This window comes from Lactuca virosa, chromosome 3 (genome assembly GCF_052849685.1).
Source record: "Lactuca virosa cultivar CGN04683 chromosome 3, Lactuca_virosa_CGN04683_v6, whole genome shotgun sequence".
NCBI classification, from domain to species: domain Eukaryota; kingdom Viridiplantae; phylum Streptophyta; class Magnoliopsida; order Asterales; family Asteraceae; genus Lactuca; species Lactuca virosa.
The window spans coordinates 117,125,486-117,141,757 of NC_136428.1; positions in this window are offsets into that span (position 1 = coordinate 117,125,486).

Sequence of the window (16,272 nt, forward strand, 5' to 3'; positions counted from 1 at the left end):
GTTGGGTTCCACCCATAGGATGCTCCATGGAGGCTCCATGGGAGTTACAAACCCATAGATCATGGAAATGAAGAGTCATGCCACATTAGGGTTTACATGGTGTAACCCTAGATGTGACACACTATATAAGCAACATGTTCTCCACCAAAATCGGTGACACTAAAAAACAAGAGGGCTAGAGCCGATTTTGCAAGTGTAAGATTCTCTCAAAGTTTACTCCTTTGCATTTGGTGTTGTGTGAAGCATTTGAGGCATCACACTTGGGGTGCTAGGCTCACAAGGTTTCAAGGATCATAATCAACAACAAGGTAAGTTATTCTATCTTTCATTCAAGTTAAAAATGTTCCCCATGTATGCTAGATAGGAATATAACCTTGGAATTCAACTTTCCATGATTATTAGACAAACATAGATCCAAGGTTATTAGGGTTGCATGTACACTTAGGAAGTGTTAGAATGCTCAAAACCCAAAGAGGGATGCCGTAATCATAATCAAATTTTGAGAACGCAATATATAGAATTTCCTTAAGTTGAACCAATCCAACATGAAATTCATATATATATTCTTGACTAAAGATGATTAAGGTCTCAATCTAAGCCTTTAGAACTGAAATGAAGTATATCCTCTCCCTTAATTATAGCAAAACAACTTTTTCAATCCCTGCAGCCTCACGAATTGAAACTTTTGTTTTCTATAATTAACATTGCTAACTTGCAACACTAACAATAATTATCATGCTCCCACTAACATGATGATTATTAGCATAACACTTATGCTCCCACTAGCTTTGACATGTACTCAGAAATCAGCTGGACTTCTAGAAATCAATACTTTATTGACTTCCTTACCAAAGTTCAGATTTTTGATACGAGATGCTTTGATAAAACATTATCAAAATCATACACCTTTCCTTAAATAGCATGCATGTGTGTCTAAACAATTTCAGAACTATGAAAAGGGATGCCGTAATCATAGTCTCAATTGTTTAGACCTTTTGCCATCTGCTTCAAATCTACTTGGTGGAAGTGTTTCCTCACCATCATTTTCATGAATCGGAGAGAAACCTTATGACCCTTAGATTTTATGGTGTATGTGTTCTTATCCATGTGAATCGTCAAAACCATAGTCACAAGACAAGGATAATGACAAATCCAAACTCATATGGACTGAACTTATGCAATCTTAACTTCTTGTCACCTGGCAGTACAAGGCCTGCCATTGCTTCCAAGTTGTTATGCAACCAATTGAGAACTTTTAGAACTCCTATGCAAAGCCAACTTTAACTGGAATGGGCACAAAATATGTCAACATGATAGGTTATAAACCTCAAGTCGTGTGCTAGTGAAGAACCTCAGGTTTTATTCTTGATTAGTTCTTGAAATTCTTTTTAGGATCTTTAAGACTCTCACTGTCCTCTTGACATATAAGACTATCTTGCCAAATATTCAAGAGATAGTGCGGATTCTTTATCAAGACAAACACTTAACACAATTGGCCTAAGTTGGTCTTTGTTTTATCCAAAACATCACAACTTACCAATTTCAAATGTACAAGAGTAGGACACTTTTACTCTTACATTTGACAAGTGTTTTAAACCTTTCTTTAAGATATGTCACTCAACTTACAGTCTTGGAGTATGACTCTAAGACTTGTTTTGGAATGAAGTATGAATCATCTTCTTGATTTAACCATTTCAACAATTCATGACTCCTCTTCTTAGTCATAAGAATGCACTAAGATGTCCTTAGAAGACCAGTTGTGATGTGGTTCTTTAATCATTAAGATGATCACAAAACATGATACTAAAGTACTCTCCCATCTTTTCAGATTTGAGAAACTTTTATCTTTCTGCCTAAGTTGATTCTTCCCATTCGTTCTGCCATACATTGAGACTTTTCCAATGTTTCAGAATTATACTTAAACTTGTAAGTATAACCATATTTACTAAGCTTTAGTAAATCATGACGAATAGTCTTAACGAGCTTTGTGGTGGACTTGACCAGTGCACAAGAATGTGTACTCGATCCCTTTAGTCCTTAACTTGACGCACACATCCATGTGAACAAGTCTTAATTTTCCAATGCTTGAAAGTTCTCATTCATCATACTATTCAACTTGCATGATTCCAAGTTTCTATCCAACTGAAGCCTTGGGAATGAGAATCTTTCCTTATTTGGTAAATTATGACACTACCACAAACGAAAGAATCAAGTCCATTTTTTTTCAAATATTGCTATCAATGGAATCATATAAACAACCATTTTTCACAAATGCCACTTGTAAGGATATTTAAAATAAATATAAAATTAAAAACTTTTATTTTATTTCAAAACTTTGCGGAAAAAAACTTATCCTTATAGTGCAAATGCATACGGAAAAACTTGTTGTTATCTATTCCTAAGCAATATATCATAACTCCTAAGTAACAGCTTCAAAATTCTGATGCGATCGAAATCCACCTACTCGATCAGAATCAGCATATACTTCCTTTAAGCTTTCTCTCTATTCTTTGATTCTTAAAACATCAACATGTGACCCAGTCACATCATGTAATGAAGATCTTAGAATAGAAACTTAACAGAGTTAGATAATGGGCTCTACCTGAAGTAGAGTCAGACTTATTGACTTTAACATCCTTAGGTAAACTTGGCAGCTTTGCAATCAACGCCCCTTCCTTTGGCAAAATAAACATATGGACCCTTTGGTAATGGGACTATCTCAGACTTAGTCTTTCTCCTTACCATTTGGTCAACCGGGTTGACTATGGCCAATCCCTTTCCATTGGGAAGAGAATGCTTTTTCTGGATTTCCAGTGTCACCATTGTCACTGTCCATAAAGTTTTTGGGAAGTTGATCTTTTAATCAAATTTGCTTTACTATCATTCCAAATCATTGCTGATTCAGCAGCACCAAGCAAATAGATATGATCATTAAGGTTCATGTCATAGTCTGTTTCATAGTAGTCCCAAAGGAACTCACTATGTGACTTAGAAAGTGATTGAACATCCAACTTTCTCAAGACTTTAACACCCAACTCTCCCAGCTTGTCAATATGTGACTTCATCTCTAAGATGTGATCACACATAGACTTTGCTTGCCATTAGGGCTTGAGTGACCTTGAACTTGTAGGTTAGGGAGAATAATTGGAGGAGGTGGAGGAAGTAAAGTTCCAAGAGATTTGGGAAGATCATAGATGTCTGAACTAGACATCTTTTGGGAGATATTCAAGATAGTTGATCTAAAGTCCTTAATATAACACCCAATATGAAATATTAAGGCTAGGATCCAACAACCTATTTATAACTGGAAGAGGGATGCCGTAATCCGAGTTATAAAATAGTTGAAGGTAGGTAAATGACGATTTACCAATTTCCACCATGAAAAACGAAATAATGTAATTAGGTTTTTAATTGGATTTGAAACTCCTAGAACTTTTGAGATTCATTGAACTTTTCAATGACATGTTTCAATCTCGAGTGTGCCCTTCAGGTTTTGTGACTGGGATGCCGAGGATCACAAAACAAGGTGTGAAGTAACCATGCAAATATACTTGGTACCCTTAATATTTACCCCTCAATCGATGTGCCGGTTAACCACACGAGCTCCACCGATACTATGATAAATATTAAGTTACCCTTTGCCTACTTTGTTAAATCCAGGTTAGTGTGCCGGTTAACCACACACGCTCCACTAACGGTTTAAACAAAGTGCAAAGTGTAATTTCATGGATTAGCACCTTATTCACATTTTCCTAAGTAACTAAGATTGGGAATTTATAAGTGTTTAGTTACTTAGTATTTATCATTAATACTTTTAATGAAGGGAGAATTATAGTCCTTGTCCTACCCGTTCGGCTAACGACTCTCCACCAGTCAAGGAAGCAGTGGGTGAGAGTGGACACCCATTAAACTGCCATTTTATAGGCAGTAACCTTATACCCCCCTTATAGACCGGCTTCGTGAATGAGGCCTACTAACGGTAAGACTGACTTGCTCTTATACATATATTTATTATTAACTTATAATACTATAAAGTATAAGGGTTGAATTTTAACTTTTAAAATTCTAAGGGCTAACTTGGAATTAAAGTATTCATGGGGAAAACTTTACAAATTCCAAAACTTGAGGGCAAGTTTTGAAAATATTCAAAACTAATTAATTCCATAACTTATGTGTTTAAAGTAGTTTTAATTAAAAAAAAACTCTTCAAGTTCCATAACTTGAGGACAAGTTATGGAAGACTTTAAACTAATAAAAGAATGTAACTTTTCTTTATTTTTGTAACTTATGGAACTAATTAAGGTTACACATTTTATCATTTAATGAAGTGACTCTTGAACCTCCATAACTTGAGGACAAGTTATGGAGTCATAAAACCATTTAATGAGGACAAGACTCTTCATTTTTGTAACCATTGCCAACTTTTTATGAGTTTTATGAAACTTAAATGTGACTTTTCATATAACTTGAGGACAAGTTACAAAAACACATTTTAGAATCAACTCTTAGATTAAAATGGATTGAAAACACATAATCAATTAACTTTTCTATTAATCTAACAAACTCATATGAACAAAGATAATTCACATCAAATTTTTTTTTTCAAGTAATTAGCATAACTTTTAAACTAATACAATTCGATTTTTCAGCTAATTTTGCAAGTATAACAAGAAAACAAGCCTTATCTCTGATACCACTGATGGGTTTTGCGCATTCTAACACTCCTAAGTGTACATGCAACCCTAAATACCTTGGATCTATGTTTTCTCTATTATACATGCAATTATGAACTTTCCAAGGTATTACCCTATCTAGCATACAATACTTGATACTTGGGTAATCAAATGGATAGAATACATACCTTTGTTTGATGTAGCTTGTCTCCATGAAGCTTGAGTGCCTAGTGCCCCAAGTGTGACACCTCAAATGGTTCACACAACACCAAATGCACATGGAATGACTTGAGAGAAATGGAACACTCCTTGAAATCGTCTAGCCCTCATATTCACACATTAGTGCACGATTTCTTGAGTCATGGGATTCTTTTATATGGTGGCTATTAGGGTTACACCATGTAACTCATAACTTTACCCATTCCTTATGCTCCATGGATTTTAACCTCCATGGAGTATCCATGGGTCACCCCATGGACTTAGTCCAACATAAGGAATCTTGGATCACAAGCCCACATATATAAGAATGAATGATTTACACAATCAACCCATATATTTAATTAGTCTCCTTTTGATCACTTAATTAATTCCAAATTAATTCTTGATCAATACTAATTAAATAACCTTATTAATATATTAGAACTTATAATATATTAACCAACCTTAAGTGTTATTTCTCTCATTATAGTCTATCCAAATGCATGATGCCATGCAACCCAAATGGACCATGCCGGGTCGGGTCAAGTCTTACCAATTATAGTTATGGACTTAGACATTAATCCAACAAACCTAACCAAGTCAACTCAGCCAAATCAACACAAAACGTGTACGCGGGGCGTACTCCAGAGGTACGCGGGCCTACTTAAGTCTTGACCGCAGATGGCAGGATTGACCGCATACGTGCTGCGTACTCTAGGTTACGTAGGGCGTATGCCCAATCTTCTCAAAACTTTATTAAGAGCTTAATGCCTTAATCTCTTACATCCAACTTTCAGATCCAAGGCTAAATTATCCTCAAGAGTCATAAAGTTTACAACTTTATGAATTTACATGTCCATTGAGTGCCCAATACGCCAAAGTACAACATCTTAATGCATTAAGACCCTCTAAAGAATGCATGGAGCAAAACTAACCACCAAAACCCCATTTTTAAGACTCAAGACCCTTCCTAAGGTCTGACAGGACGATTCATTGGGTCAAGAACATGTCAAGCTCAAGAATCACCATTTTGGGACAAAAAGTAACTTAATGGAATGAAATGTCTAGATCTACAAGATAGAGTGATAAAGTTGCAAGATTTATACCTTCTGGAGGTTGCAAACAAGAAGGGAATCTCATATCCAAAATGCTTCCAAGCTCGAAGCTCTTCTCACTACCTTCTTCTTCTTCCAACACACCTCCAAAACACTCTTATGGGCTTAAAATGGACTTTTCTCACTTAGTGTTGCTTGAAAACGTTTTTCACAGAGGGAGGCTACTGAGGATAGGAAGCATGAAGTTATAATGGTGTTTATATATGGCCAAAACCCTAAAAATTAGGGTTTGGACATCATGCGCATACGCCCTGCGTACGAGATGTACGCCCAACGTACTAGGGTCCGCCCTAGTACACTCAACGTACACATCGTATGCCCACCGTACAAACCTCCTGCCCAAAATTATCATAATGCCACTATGGACCAATCTTGCAATCTTTTCAACTTTAGGGGGGGTCAAAATGCAATATTATTCAAATATAGCGGCAAAATTAGAAGTACATCATCATTGGGATGTTACATTTTTCTACAAATTATCTTTTCTATTATTTTTCTATTTTCTGTTGCATTAGTTTTTATGAAAAACAAAAACAACAAAATATCAAAAAAAAAAAATTAAAAATCAAAAAAGATTATCCGTTTAAGTTTTTAGTTTTCCATTTCTTTTCTTAGCTTTTCTTTTTAAAAAAAGAAAAAAAATACGAGATGAGGATACTCTTTACATTCGATAGCTCTGCGAAGATGGAAAATAAATGTCCGAAGCGACTGGATCGTTATTGGAAGTGTAGAATCAACTGTCATAACTAGGGGACTCAAACACTGTAATATGAGATCCTAGCCTTAGAAAAAAAATGGCGTACCGAAACACTTTGTGGGCGGTAATAACAGCTTTGGGATGATTTGCTTTTGAATGTTTAAAAAGAACCATTATAGACAACTATAGACCCACAAAACACGGACCTATTTGTTGAAACGTATTACCCTCGCGGTAACAGAGAGCCCTAATATCATATCCACACAGTCAAGAAGAAAGGAAGGGTACAACTATCATATCCCGTACCCAAGTCAAAATTTCAAGCACTTAATCGAGGAAATCCCAAGAAATTCTGAATATGATGGAAGAACTCATGCTAAAGACAAAGATATAAATTCAAGTTCAATCAAATCAGAAGTAATCTCAAAGTCAAATCTAACGAATGAAGAACTGTGTGATATGATATTTGTGGCTCTCGAAAAAGTGAAAGCATAGGAGTTGGGCCCCTACGGGTATGGCCCACTACTTTAGCGAAAGCTGATTTGACGTGGCGGTTCTTAAGGATGCGTCAATTCTGGTTTCTGACTATCTAGTCTTAAGGACATGAGATTCTGGACTGTGTTATTTTTGCTCACAAGGCTAATTAAGGTGTAAAGTTTAAATAAAACTATAGTTTGACTATTAGGTTACACCGTTTCGGTTCTTCCTCACTTTGGGAGTCTGTGATACATGAAAGGTAGCAAGATGGTCGTCTAGGTAATGATTCCATTAGAGCCCCCTCGGTGTAGAGTCTGATTGTATATATATATATATATATATATATATATATATATATATATATATATATATACACACACACACACACATAAGAAAAAATAATTTTTAGTTGTTTATTTTCTCTTCCGTATCGTTGTTTATTTTTCATTTTTTTTCATTTTGTTTTGTTTTTGCATGCATATTTTATTCTTTGTTCATTTCATTTATTTCTATTGGTCTTGCTAGTTAGGTTTTCCTTTTTAGTTGATAGTTTGTTTAGGTTATTCCCTTACTACCTTTACCCTCATATCTGTTCTCGATGCCTATCATTTCCTTACTTGAGGACTAGTAAGGTTTAAGCATGGGGAGGTTTGTTAGATGCATTTTATATGCATCTTTTAGCACGTTTTTCTCAGTATTTTTCTATGAAAAGCTAACTATCTCCCTAATGTTATTATAAATTATGTGTTTCTCATTATATTTGCAGAATGCATGTACTACTCACATTTGTTATGATTTTCACGGCAATTTGGAGCGCATGGACGACTACGTGAGTTCGGGATGCGTTATTGGAAGCTTTGGAGCTCAATTGGAGACGAAACTATGGAAGGATGCTGATGAATGATCACGAATAGCTTGGAAGGAAGAATTGAGACCAAAAAGAGAAAAATAAGGAATATGCGATCGTATATGTTGTTTATGCGATCGCATGTATGATCACAGATGAGCTTTATGAGGAATTTTTGTGCCAATAATTCAGATGGAAGAAAAAAAGAATTTATGTGATCGCATATAACCAAACCTACGATCGTATATTTCCCAAAAAGCCTCGGAATCGCAATGTACTTCATTAAAATGGCCCAACATGCGTTTTCATGAAATATGCGATCGCATATATGCCTACCTGCGATCACATATACAACCGTTTTTCTACTGGACGTATAAAAGGCTTCTAAAAAGATCCTAGTAACCTAGTTCGTGATTTCAGACGACTAATAGGCGATATTGAGAGGTTTTCAAGTGCCAAACACAGATCTGAAGAACACAATTCAAGTTTTATTTTCGTTTAGTAAGTTTAGTCAAGTAGATTTCCTTTTTACTTCTTGTAATTTGTTTTTAGCCATGCCAGGCTAAAAACCATAGATTTCAGTTTCGCAAACGACTCGACTTTTTGTGCAAGTAATCATTAGGCACGGTTATTGATTGTCTTTATTGTTTAGTTTGATCAGTTTTATGCTAAATCAAATGTTTGATTTTAATTCATATTTTGTTGTCCACTTTAATTATTAAAAAATCATTGAAGTTATTTGATTCGTTTATATCCATAATTGTCTATATTAATCAGTGAAAGTAAAGGATAGTGGATTAATTCTTTGTTAGGGTTAACTCTAATATAAATTGATCAGACAAGTATTTACGCTTCCAAACTTGTGAGAAGTATTAGACTTTACTGGGAACTTTACATTGTGCTTAATGTTACTTTTCTAAATTAATTAAGAGCTTATTTGGTTAATTCAGTAAAAAGTAAAGTTTAATTCAAAGAGCTTGTTTTGCTTAAACATTTTAGTAAAAGAAAATTGTTAGAGCTTATTAATGATTTTCAATACCAGTTTAAACAATACACAATTCATGTATCATGTTGAAGATTATTTGTATGATTAGGAGAGTCACCGCGAAACTAAAATTGCTTTTATCTTCTAAATTTTATTCTAGTATTTAAATTGCATTCTTCTTTTATAAATTTCTGTTAAAATTAATTTTAATCATTCAACAAATCCCCCCCCCCCAATTTTATTTTTTGTTGATTTAGTGAGTGACTTATGCAAGAGAGACATAGACCTTAGGACATGTCCCTATGGATTCGACCCAACTTTCGTGTACTACCCCTTAGTGCATTAGAACAGCATTTTTATTTACATTATTTGTCTGTTAGGCGTTGCAACACGCTGTTAGCATCCACTAATTCTGAACCCATCTGTTTCAGATCCTTTTGGAACTATCCCACCTGTTTCATATGCTTAACCAACATTTCCTGCTCCACCTATCCCACCTGTTACAAACCATTCATTTGAAGAAAATCTTGATCTCGATTCAGATGATTCCGAACTTCGTTTTGAACAAGAATTCACACTTTTGTCTATGAAGTACAAACGTCCCTGGAATCCCAGTCATAAACCTTTTCAAAACCGATTTCAAGATCCTCATCAAAGCAATCCTCAACCTTTCCCTAAACCTACAGAAAATCCACCGGCATATCGACCCAATATTATGAATCACTCCTCGAAACCTCAGGAAGTTCCGAAACCAGTCAAACCCAAGATTGTTTGTCAAAAATGTGGTCTTAGAAACCACTTTGCAAAGGGATCTTTGGCTGAAATTTCCCAAAAACCAAAGGTAAGACTCTTCCTACTATGCTCGTAGAGCACAAGAACTCGCTGAAAGTGAAAAAGCTTTTGTTACCACGATGTCAAGAAATGTTGATGGGTACTAGTCTTTTGGTGATGAGGGTGAAGAAAAAAATGCAAGAAACATGTGTCTTATGGCTAGACAATCAATTGAGTGTGATGGAGGCTACTGTTCTTCTGGTTCAGAAGCAGATGATGACGATGCCGAGCCAAACTTTTGTTACATGGCAACAAACGATCCACCTGGCAGAAACATCATCCAACAGGTAAAATCCATGATCACTGACAATAATTTTGATTTATCTGTTTGTGAACCCTATCTAACTCATATTCAATCAGATATGATAGTTATTCATAGAGCCTATGAGTCTGTCATAGAAGTTAATGAGAAGTTGGATAGTGAATTGACTCGTCTTAGATTATGTTTTGAAGACCGCAAGCTTAAGATTGAATCATTAGAGAGAGAACTTGTTGTAACACCCATAAAATCATGCCAATTTAAAACTTTTCAGATCATTCAAAAAATAATAATCATTACAAATTTGTTTTCAAAATGGTTTCATGTCAGAGTATCCCATAATCAAATCATAAAATATAAGGAGGTGCACGATCATGCCTTCGGCTTCCCGCGATCATCAGAAGTACCTGAAACAAAATCAACATCTGTAAGCCCGAAGCTTAGTGAGTTCCCCCAAAATACCAACGCCGTACAAACCATAACAATATCATATAAACATTATGCATAACGAGCCATCAGCCTGACTGGACCGGCCTTGCGGGGCCATCAGTCTATCTGGACCGCTCTCCGAGCCATCAGCACGTCTGGACCGCCTCTCAGGGCCTTCAGCCTATCCGGACCGCTCGTCGGGCCTTCGACCTGAGTAGTACACCCTAACCGAGTCTGCAGTCTATCCGGTCTGCTTTGGGTATGTTTGCACAAGCACAAAGCATGACCGCCTCAACCCAACCCCCAATCAAACAATCATGTGCACATAAATTGTTGGGTTTTGTATACTACAACATCCTATTGTGCACATACAACCCCAAATGCTTTGGATCTATGTTTTATTTAATTATACATGCAATATTGTTTCCAAAGCATAAAGCCTATAACTAGCATACAATTGACATAAACAACATAGAATTGACTTATGGAATTACCTCTTTGTTGTAGCTTGTAGTTTTGGCCTTTAAGAACTTAGCACCTCAAATGTGATGCCTCAAATGCTTCACAAACACCATGAACAAATGGATGACTTTTGAGAGAGAATATGGAGAACTAAAATTTGGCTATGCTTCTCCAAGAATACATGTTCAACCAATTTTAGGCCAAAGGGGTGTCATATATATAGTGTAGGAATCCAAGAGTCATGGGTAAACCCTAATCCATACACTTGGGTTATGATCCATATTTCATGTGGGCTAACTCTTCATGGATACTTACATAAACTTAGCCCATCATGGATCAATAGACCAAACAATATATATCACTGATTTACATAATCAGTCCCCGTTAATTTAATTAGCCTATTTTGATCACTAAATTAATTCCAAATTAATTCTTGATCAATACTAATTAAATAACATGATTTCATATTAATATATTAGAACTTATAATATATTAATAAATCATAAATAACATCTTCTCAAAAGTCCATCCTATCAAATTGCTTTGGTGAAGGCAACCCAAATGGACCATGCTACTCTCGAGTCAAGTACATACCAATTATACTTATGGGCTTAGACACCTAATCCAACAGTCTCCCACTTGGATAAGTCTAATAACTATTATTGCAAGTATGACTCCACAACCCGACTAGCAATCGTAGCTCTTAAAAGCCGCTGTCGAACTCTGACCAAGTCAATGACGCGTCCATTAGATAAGGGATCATATATTCCTCCATTCTACAAGATATCATATGGACTGAGACATGGATTATAATCATTCTCTTTGTCCATCTGTTGTTTCCCGATTTTCGATTTATAATGACTGACTAATTGAACAAATCAAATCATTCCAGGCTTGGCATAGCGCTTCGGGTATCATCACTAAATCATCGAGGGGCCCACAAATATCGCTTATATCCCTCTAAGAGTAAAAGGAATGGATAAACTTCGACTCATATGCTTGCTATATTTACTCATCAAATCACGCACAACAATGTGTTTTATAACACCAAGTTACTGGTGCGTTTATGCATCATCAATGTGCAACCGATTTGTAAGCTACAACTGACACGTCTCTATTTTAAGAATATAAGATATTATCGTCTCACAATCACTCGTGATAAAATCCATGAAGTGATTCAGATGAGCGTGGGTTTAATCCAATACTCGAATCTTATTCCAGGAGTACTCATGAACACTGCAGAAAAGTTGCGCCATCTATAAAACACCTAGACAATATACAGTCAGATTCACGACAGTCTTGCCTCAATACCTCCTTCCAAAGTATAATCGACTGTGGATGGTTTGAATAACCTAGTTATTCGGGAAATCAAAACATGCAAAGTGAAACAGAAGAATAATTGAATCCAATATGATCTCAGAACTTATGAATATAAATAAAACAACTTTTATTTAATCACCATATTGATTACACATTATTCATTGCATAATGTTTCGAATAATCAACTTAATACTTGAATTAAAACAATAGTTATGACATACTCCAAGCAGTACATTCCTTTGAACATCCTTCTTGCATTAAGTTTTCTAATCTTATGCAGATTTAAAGAATAACTTCCACTTATGGAAACATTTCCATATTCTCATTTTGACTATCACTTCTGAACAAGAGTTACCTCTTTTCAGAATATGTCAATATGGTTCTTCCAAAATTTACAATAAACTTCCAACTGTCCATAAGCAACCAATCTTTGGTAAACCTCAGATTGTCCTCGACAATTGCTTAACCATTTTAGTCATATCTCATTCTAGTCCCTTTTCCGTCTTAATGCCCTAGGCATTTGGAAAATTAGAATAGGTTAATGTTATAGCATATGTAATCGATCCTATCCCGAAGCATATGGGATACGATACATAATATCTTACATAAAGACGTGATACTTTACCAGTCGCTTGCTATAACATTTACATATATAGAATTTCCTTATGTCAAATCTTTTCAACATGTCACACCCCCGAACCAGACGGCGGAATCGTCCGGGGGCTTGTGCGTGACTTCATCTTGTAATATCATCACAATTGTATATAATTGAAACAAGACAACATCATCATCATGCATATCAAATACAACCAGTATTGTTCACATCAAGTACATTGTCTTAGATTACATATTCCAAAATATTAATTGTACGATGATTGACATTACACAAAAATAAATCCCTACACTTGATAGTTTCCCCTGCTTAACGGTTACCTGAGAATACAAGTTATTTTGAAAACGGTCAACATATATAATGTTCGTGAGTTCATAAGCATGACTGAATGAAAGATTTTGTATTGTTTGTAAAACCCAGAAAATCCGATATTTTCTGTGTGTAGTCTGTAAAATGATGTAATAGTCGAGTATAAATGCATGTGTGAATTTTGTTGTAAAATATGTATGAATAGGAAATCCTGATAATTTTGTGTATTATTTTTATTGTAAGTAGAAGGTAATTGAATAATAGTGTTTCTCCAGAAAATCCGATATTTTCTAATTATAGACGTATTGTGGTCTTAAACCCTAAGCCCATGTATTGATATATGTATGACTTGTATGGACGTGATTGATACTATGATTTCCGTAATGTTATGATGATAATGATCTCTATGTGAGTCGTTATAACCATGCTTGATAATGACTATTTCGCCTGTCGTGGCATTTTCCAAACGCCGGTTTGATTAAGAATGAGGTTGTCACCCTAAACTGGCCTAGTCTAACTGTAGCGAACAACTCAGGTGTGGGGGAGTCACCCCCGTATAGATCTATACACAAACTCTCGCTCTCCCTCCAGGAGACTCTAGTTATATCTACAGGCTACGATCATACACTCAGTGGTGTCAACCGACATGTCTCACTAGATCCCAATTGTTAATGTATAATTATTCGAATTTCCCGGTATAAGATGTATATGGATTTAGATTCTTGCACATACTAATTTAGAATTTATATGAATAGACAAAGCCCAACCAACATGGAAAAAGGGACAACTGGGGTCCATTAGGCATGTAAGTTATTTCCAGGCTTGTTAAGTATGTAAAAGGACACTTTAAGGCCCATTAAGCATATAATGAATAGTGCAGGCCCAATCAACATGTAAATGGGCCACCAAGACCCAATAAACATGTAAAAGAGGATTTCGGCCCATTTAGCATGTAATGGGGTCACTAAGGCCCAATAAACATGTAATGAATGAATTGGGCCCAACAAACATGTAATAATTGTATTTTCTTTCTGTTCGTTACGTCATCTTTATTTGAGTTTAAATATTTATCAAAAAGATGTAAAATGCTTAATTTTTGTGTTATAATGGAAATTTTAGTCCATTAAGTTATAACTTTACAATTTGGGCTTATTTTTAACAAAATTGACTCTTTAGGTCCCTTATGACCTAAATAAAACATTTAAGGACTTATTTCACCTAAAATGGCATTTTTGGTCCTTTTTGATAAAAATAACAATTTAGGCCACTAAATTATGAAACTTTGTGTTTTCGGCCCAATTATAAAAAAACAATTTACAATTTCGGTCCAAAAATACATTTATTGACATTTTCAGCCCTTTTTCCATAATAAATGACATTTCCAGCCCTTATTTTGTAAAAATTACATTTTCAGCCCTTATTTTATAAAATTTACATTTTCAGCCCAAATTCCGTAAATTTTACATTTTTGGCCCTATTTAGAAATAAGTATCATTTTTAACCCTTAAACCGTGAGTTTTTCATTTTAGGCTCAAGTTTACATATAATGACATTTTTGGTCCACCAAATTCAATATTTTTCACTTTGGGCCCAAGAAAACCGTAAAGCCCATTTAAAGGCCCATTATGCGAAACATTTCATTTATGTTCCCTTTAATATCAAAATAACATAAGAGTTCATTTTTGAAATATAATGACTCTTTTTGCCTTGATGAAAACCGTGTATGTCATAAAAAGTCCCAACATTTTTGTTTGTTTGACAAATATAGTCCTTAAACGTGGTTTATAGTAGTTTTATTCAACAAGCATGCATGTTTAACATTTTCACCCGTAAAGAGTGTTGTTTTGAGTATTTTAGTTAACAAACTCAACCATTTTTACTATAGTTTTCGAGATCTAGAATATTTAACCATATTTTCACAATAAACACACACATAACATGCACAATACTTAGATCTATCACATAGTACTTGTATTCTCCCCCAAAAACATATTAAAACCGAAAACAAGGGGGTATGAACTCACCTTGCTTGTTTGTTCTTGGTTTGGTGAAGATAAGAGAGAGGTTTCGGCTCTAGCAAGCTTTCCTTGAGCAGATCTCGAGCTTATGAGGTTTCTAAGAGTGTGATCACAAACAAATGTTTAGGAGGAGTGATCTAACATAAGAATGAAGTTATATAACTTGGATGTGTAGTGACTTACCAAGGATTGGTGATTTTTTGGTGAAAATCTTCTTGAAACAACTCTAGATCTTCGAAAATTTAGAGAAGGAAGGAGGTTTTCTAGAGAGAGTTTCTTAAGAGATTTTTGAAAGAAATGAGGTGGTGAGAAGAGTGGTTCGGCCGAGAAGAAGAGGGGAGAAGAGAGAGAGAGTGTGTGAAGTGATGTTGCATGGAGATCCTCCATGCAATAATGATGTGTCTCATGCTCATTAGTCCCCTTATTTTCATTCTTTTTTTTATATATATAAACTCATTGGGCCGAGAATGGGCTCAATGAATGAAGTTGAAATAGCTTTGGGCTCAAATCCTTGGACTTGATCGATTTTCATAGGCCTAAGAATACTCTTCGACCCATTAAAAGTCCATTAGGTGGTTTAAGGTCCATTAGGGTAAATGAAATCATTTATGGCCTAACAAGGCCCATTAGAGGTAAACCAATCCATTTTCGGCCCTTATGGCCCAAAATGTTAAGTTTTACGAATGTGGGTCCATTTAGAGCCCATTTAAGGGTTCTATGCCCAAGATAGTCTAACTTAAGATTTATTGGCCCAAAAAGGCCCAATAAGAGGATCCTAGTCCATAATAAATTTGAACCGGGGTTTTTAGAGTTTTTCCAACCCTTAGTTGAACATGAGAGATGTATTTGAATGAGCATTGAGTGATATTCACTTAGAGTACATGTTTTACAATAGTTGAATGATTACATGAGAATAAAATTTCCTAGCCAAAATGCTAGTTGTGACATCATCCCCCCGTTAGAGGGAATTTCGTCCCGAAATTCTTTCGAAAGATAGGTTCACAAATGAGAGAATAGGTGAGGGTACTTCTGCTTCATC